At 39.9% G+C, this 7443-nt stretch overlaps 1 pseudogene; it reads left to right on the forward strand.

Annotated features, from left to right (window-relative positions):
• The first annotated feature begins 5328 nt into the window (after positions 1-5328).
• Positions 5329-5376, forward strand: Gm51435 (annotated as a pseudogene).
• The last annotated feature ends 2067 nt before the right edge of the window (positions 5377-7443 follow it).

Below are 7443 nucleotides of genomic sequence, written 5' to 3' on the forward strand. Positions count from 1 at the left end.
ATTTTCTTTTACCTACTGAACAAAGAACACCCAAATTGATATAAAATAGTTAAAGCATATTAACGATAAATGTCATTTAGCCTAAGGTAGAAAAAAATATTTTCATCTCAAGCTATAGTCAATAAAATTGCTAATGAGACATTTTACACATTTTCATTTTATATTGCGAAATGCAGTATGCAGATTCTCCTTACAGCACATCCTCTTTGAACTTCTGCTTGTCAAGTGCTCAGTAGACGCATAAGGTGTGGGACTATTGTTGATTTTTGACTCTGTACATTCAGATTAGTATTTTCACATTTATCATTTACATCCTATTACAGAGATTTAAGATTTAATGATATTCTTCTCCCTGCCTGTCACCACTTTCTGAGCTTCACTTCTTAGATTTGGTGTTTGGACCAATGGAATGACTAGCTCTATTCCCACTATTATCCATATCATAATTTAGACAGATATTTCGTACTTTTATACTCTGTTATTCATCTTCTATTGTTTATAGGTTAAACTCACCCTGAATCTTTACAATCTTGTTTCTCAACTATTATTGAATCATTTAAAATTTTAAGTATTATTACTGAATATATTATTAAGAACTTCTTAAAGCTTTACTCCTTGTCCATTCATTCATACATTCTCTACTTCATCTAATTACCATGTACACTGAAAGAACTCGTCCCATAGACATGGTAAGATGAATTAAACTGCTATACCCATAAGGAAAATGATATAAAAATATAAGGATGTAAGGGTATATATATAAGTGTTTATAATACAATTAGAAATGATAGTAGCTTCGGAAAGTGGTTGTAACTGGTTCTGTTCTAGCATCCGTTACCTGAGTAGACACAGGTAGTGGACTAGGGTTATGGTACCTGGAATAAATTCTTTCCTGTTCAGTAGCTTTATATCCCATTAGATGGCTGTTGTACTCTGATAATCAGTCCCATTAATGTATGTTTCAGGAGATCTTGCTATTCTGGTAATTGTTGGGGTTAGTAGACATTACGGCTGGGTATTACTACTGATTGCTTTTCTTTTTTGGTTGCTTAGATAGATACTTCTAGTAGCATGAGATCTAGTCCTTAGGGAGTAGGCTTCTAGTTCCATTACTTCAAGTCCTGTGTCTGAAGTGTATGGTAACTTCAATATGTCTTAACTTTAATTTCTCAGAGGCAACTTAAATGAATGCCAGCAACTTGTATTATTTGTGGAGATCCTTGAACTACCTTTACAAAACTTTAAAAGCATGCTCCCCATGCTTGGCACAGTGACCTCTCTCAGATAATCTATAACTTTTCAGGGAATTTTATCAACTGCATATATGTATATACAGTTACACTTGTATATACAGTCTCAAGTACACATAAAATAATATACTTTTCTATGGGCTTTTTATGCATTCTCAGGTTTATTTATTCTTGCTCTCTCCTTGCTGTGCTGCCCTTCCTCTTGCTTCTTCAGGTCAATCTCTGCCCATCCAGTTTTCCCATTTTCCTTTCATAGCTCCAGAATCTTACTTCTTCTCTCTCCAGAGTTCCTTCTTCTTCCTTCCCCATAGTCTCTGGTTATTTCTTGGTATCTGGAATTACTCCAGATGATATATTCAAATCTAAATATTCAGAGCTAGGATCTACAAATAAGAGTCCATGTAGAGCTTGTCTTCTTCTTCTTGTACTCACTGTATTTTGTAGTTTCAATTGACCTGTAAATTTTATTTTTATTAATATTTGGATAGTATCCCATTGTGTATTTGAACTACATTTTTATCACTCACTCATTAGTTGAAAAACATTCAAGTTTTTTTCCTTCCCTAGCTACTGTGAATAAATTGGTGATGAACATTGCAGTGTAAATATCTGTAGAGTAGGATGCCTTCTGCTCTTGCTGATTTGTATACTGGTGTGCTTTCTAACTACATCCTAAAAATCTATCCTTGTATCATATATTAAACATAGCCTTTTCTAATTAGTAAAGTTTATTTTTGCAGCAGATGGAGAAAGTGGTAGAAAGTGAAACCTGGTTAAAATGTAAATAATAATTGATCACAGGGCACCCAGCCCCAAGTGATATACCACCCCCCCAACACACACACACACATCACACCCCTTACATCTAAAATATTAAGAGGATGCAGAAATTGTGTGAGAGCCAGAAGACTAAAAGTTGTGCTCTAAGATTGTTTTCCTTATAAATAGTAGGGAAGCAACACAAGTGAAATTTCATTGATACCATTGCCTAAGCAAGATCAACACAGTGGCTTTGTCAATATTTATAAAGCCACATACTTATGCTAAGAGCTCTCTCAGTCAGAGAGGGGGAGGAGGCAGAGGGGGAGGGGGAGAGGTAGGGGGAAAATTCTCCAGAGATGAGCCCACCTGATAGGTTATCCAATCCGAAATGGTCAACTTTAAATATATGTAAGTACTATATAGCATTAAGTGGACTTCCACCTGACACTGCTGACCACCCTTATTTGTAATTCACTCCTCCCTTGACTAATCCTCATTATTTTCCTTTCTTTTAGCTCATTTTAATTAAGTCTTTCTCCTCCCTTCCTTCAGCCCCCCATACATTGGTGTTTTTCAGTTCTTCTTGTAGTTGCTATAAGGTCAGAACTAAACCCTGGCTGCCTGGTGATGTATAGTTCATATTTTGAAGCAGGTTCTGTTTTTGCTGCTGTTGTTTGTTTGTTTCCTTATACTTTTTTGGTTTTTGTTTTTCTTTTGTTTTTTTTTTAACTATGAATGATTTTTTTTTTTTTTATTGTATAAAATCAGCAGATTTTTCACATATATAAACCCATGTTTCTGGCATTGAATCATTAGGAAAATTTAGTTATTTTTAAAGAAACAACAGTTTTTGAAAGCAAAATATTTGTATATTTTTAATAGAAGTTTCACTGGGCTACACTCACCAAGTCTGCTTGGAAGTTCTAAGGAACATGAGTCTTTTGCCAGAAGTACAGTTCTTTAGAGATGAGTTGCCTAACAGTATAAAAAAATCACTCCAAAACCCATCTTGGAGATGGTGGGTTGAGCATCCAACCCTGTCCCTAGGTACAGCTGAATGGTCATTATTAGTTATGAGAAAGACAGTTTTAGTTGGCCATATGCCAGGAGAAGACCACTCATCCAAGAATATTTAGGCAGCACAAATCAATCTTAAAGAGCTTTTAAAAAAGACAAAAATAGTTCTTATATATGTTATCTTTTATAGATACCATTTTGGGTGCAGTTTATTATTATTATTATTATTATTATTATTATTATTTATTGCATGGTGTGTGTGTGTGTGTGTGTGTGTGTGTGTGTGTACGTGTGTGTACGTGTATTTTCCATTTAGTAAGAGTTTGACATCAATGTGTGTAATACTGGATAGAGTCATGTCTACCTGTGACTATTAGGTTGAACCATAGATACCAGTAATGTGCTACATGTGTAGGTAAGAAAGAAAATAGAGCAAATGCTTGAAAGAAATGGTGAATGGTGTCTAAAACAAAGCTTTGATTTATTGGCAATAAACTCAGAATGAAGAACTAGAGAAATGTGCTACTGAAAAGAAGATAGTGCAGAGTCTGAAGGAACACCCATACAGAGACCACCCCACTTGGGGATCCATCCCATAAACAACCACCAAATCCAGACACTATTGCAGATGCCAACAAGAACCTGCTGGAAGGAGCCTGATATAACTGTCTCCTGAGGGCCTTTGCCAGTGCCTGGCAAATATAGAAGTAGATGCTCACAATCATCCATTGGACGGAGCACAAGGTCCCCAGTGAAGAAGCTAGAGAAAGTACCAAAGGAGCTGAAGGGGTCTGAAGCCCCATAGGAGGAACATCAATATGAACTAACCAGTAACCCCTAAAGGTCCTTGGAACTAAACTACTAATCAAAGGAAACACATGGTGGGACATGTGGCTCTAGCTGTATATGCAACTGAGGATGGCCTAGTCGGTCATCAACGGGAGGAGAGGCCCTGTGAAGGCTCTATGCCCCAGTACAGGGGAAGACCAGGACCAGGAATGGGAGTGGGTGGGCTGGGGAGCAGGGGAAGTGGGGAGGGTATAGGGGTTTTTGAGAGGGGAAACTAAGAAAGGGGATAACATTTGAAATGTAACTAAAGAAAATATCTAATAAAAAGAAAAGAAAAGAAGATAGTGAAGGAAAAGAAAAAAGATAGAAAAGAAAAGATGACTGAGTAAGAGAAGGTATGTTATGCCAAAAGATTCCGTGCTTTAGAGATTCATATCTGTTAAGTCAATCCATTCAGATTTGAGTCCGTGACTGTGTTGAAGCTTAGTAGAAGTCAGAGTGATTAGAAATAAGAAAAACAACTACAAGCAAAGGCACTATGTGTCTGCAGATACTTTTTTAATACATCAGAAACAAGTTGTTTATTCTTGTTTTTATATGCATGTACATGTTTGGGGTCATAGTTGTATGAGTGTCATGAAAGTACTTGATGCTACCAAAGTATAAACACTTTGGTAAAAGCAAAAACAGCATTAACAAAATACTTTTACCAAATCATATCCAGTACAAAATAGTTCAGTGAGTAATGAATCGGTAAACACAGCAGCATGTGGACACAGTAGATTCCTTTTACAATATGTTTCATATATATATATGACTCACCACAACAGAGGTTATAACAGGAAAGACTCAAGGTAAGACCAATGTAAACTAACGATAAAACAGGAGCAACTCCTGAGCCTCCATTACATTTTGTGTAATCTTTACGAAAATCTATAAACAGTAAGACAGCAATAGTAAGTGCCTTTAATATTTTAACAACTATTGTTTGTCAATTATTATTTGAACTTAGAATGCACTTTCCCCAGTAATTTTCATTAGAAAAAGCAGGGAATTCAATTAATTTTTATGAAGAAAAAAATAAACAAAATAATAAGATTTTATTTTTTAATGTTGTATGTCTATTGTTTGCAAGATGTAGTTACTGGCATTTTTGGGTGTCTTAATTCTTGCCTTTTCTGTAAATACATGCATTGTATAACCAAATGCATGTATGAAGTGCTCATCTATGCATGTGAGCTCAATTATGTATATGTAACTGTTACTGATTTTATAGGAAAAAAGGGAGCAGAGAAATTATATAATAATGCTATAACCTTAAAAATTTAATAAGTAGATAGTAAAGAAAAATTCAGTTTTAATCAGAAAAGCACACCAAAATAAAATAAAATAAAATGTTTTTACTTGAAAATACTGAAAGATGCTTTTAATGTGTGTGTGTGCATTTGGTGTTCAAGTTTCAAATTTCCTGCTCCTACAGTCATTTCACCTATGACTGCTGTGTCACTTGTGTGTCTATGTGCAGTGTTCTGACCTATGAACATCTGAATAATTAGTAGCCTAATGTTCCCTGAAAAAACAAAAACAAAAACAAAAACAAAAAGCCTGAGACAAGCAGCAGTCTGGTGGCAGGCAAGCCCAGACTGACTCCCAGGACAGGAAGAATGCTGGAGACTAGAAGAACCCCGACTAGGTCTGCAAGCCCTGGGTGGGCATGAGCCTGAGATAGATGGCCACTCAGCCAGGCTGAGTGAGGAATGAGCCCAAGGCAACCATCAGACTGGAACCTGCACAGGAAGCTAGTCTGAGATGAACACCAGTCCAATGCTGTACAGGCCTGGGGTTGATGGAGATGCAGATCATGCTCGAGAGGACCCCTATCTGGCACCATCATGCATGACAGAGCAAAACACTCCTGAGACCACTGTTGAGGTTACCCATAACTCTCAGAGACTCGAGATCCCACTATGAGGAGTAAGTAATGGATAAATGGAAGAGAAAGGGAAAGGGGCCTTTCTGAGACAAAAGTATTGAGAAACAGCCTGATGTAAGTAGCCAGACATAAAACCTGGGTCCATTGTGGGTACCTGGCCTGTACTTCCACTAGGGGCCATTTCTGGGTACATAGCCTCAAAACTGTGAGTCTATTAGCCCCAAAGGCCAGGCAGATGTCCCTGGTCTGGGCTGCCACCTGGAACATCTTGATGTCTGGGAGCTATGCACAACAGGACCCACCCCTCACCTGGGCATCACGAGAGAGCTGGCCCTAAAGCCCTGAGAATAAAAGAGCTGACCCCACCACCCTAGCCAGCTGCATTACTTGGGAGAGCTCCTGGTGGCTGAGCCCAAGGATTTAAGTATGGGAGAGCTGACACTATCATTTATCTCAATGCCATGGCATGTGTCAGGGCAAGATGCTACATTCCTCCTGCCTTACTCCTCAACACTTACAACAGGTGGCAGAGCTGGCCCTGGGGTCATGAGAGCAGGAGAGCATTCTTTGCTTTCTACCTGCTGCAACTCTCAGGAGAGTGGGCCCTGCACCTTGGCTGGGCAACACAGCAAATCTTTCCATGGTGATAAGGGCACAGGTAAGCAAGGTCTGAGGGAATGAGCATGGGAGAGCTGGTCCTCCCACTTGTCTGCTACTTGGAGACATGGGCAAGGGAAAGATGACTCCCTCCTGCTCCTTGCCACTTATGGCAGGCAGGAGAGCTGACCCCAAGGTCATGAGAGTAGAAGGTCATGGCCTTCATCTGCTGTAGCAATAGGGAGAACAAGCACTTCATCTAACATGGACAGCACAATAGAGCTGACCATGGACATCAGGGTTGCAGGTGAGCTGATCCCAAGGGTGTAAGTGTGTGAGAGCCAGCCTTGAATTTTGTCTGACATGTGGTGGCATTAGTGAGGAAGAGAGCCCATCCCCTCCCTTTTGCCTTCACCAGGAGTGGCAGATAGGAAATCTGGCCCTGACAGGGTCAGGAGAACAGGAGAGCTGTCCCTGGCGATCAGTGGTGCAGCACAATAGAGCTGACTCTGATTGCAGGGGTTTGAGTGAGCTGGCCCTGAGGGCATGAGCATAAGAGAGCTGAGCATGCCTCTTGTCTTCTCTTCAGCAACAGGGTCAAGAAGAGATGCTTCTCTCTACCCCCTTAACTCTTGTCACCTTTTGCAGGCAGGAGAGCTGACCATGGAATCATGAAAGCATGAGAGCTATCCCTGCCCTGCACCTCCTGTAGCACTCAGGAGAGTGGGCCCCTGCAACTTACCCAGGCAGCACAGTTGACCTGGACAAGGATGTGGAAGTTTCAGGTGAACTGACCCTGAAGATATAAGGGCAGAAGAGCTGGCGCTGCTTCTTTTCTACTGAATAGTGTCACAGATGAGGGAGAAACACTGCTCCTTTCCCTCACCTTTTATGGCAGACTAGAGAGATGGCCCCAGGTTTATGAGAGTGGGAGATCAGGTCATGTCCCTTACTAGCGGCAGCATTTGGGAGATCAGGCCTTGCACCTCACCTGTACAAGAGAGTTGAGCTGGCCTGGTTGTGGCTCAAGAGAGGTGAGCACGCCTGATAGCTCTCAGGCCCAGATCAAGGGCTTTGAATTGACTCAAATGAACA

This window comes from Mus musculus, chromosome 3 (assembly GCF_000001635.26).
Source record: "Mus musculus strain C57BL/6J chromosome 3, GRCm38.p6 C57BL/6J".
In the NCBI taxonomy this organism is placed as follows: Eukaryota; Metazoa; Chordata; class Mammalia; order Rodentia; family Muridae; genus Mus; species Mus musculus.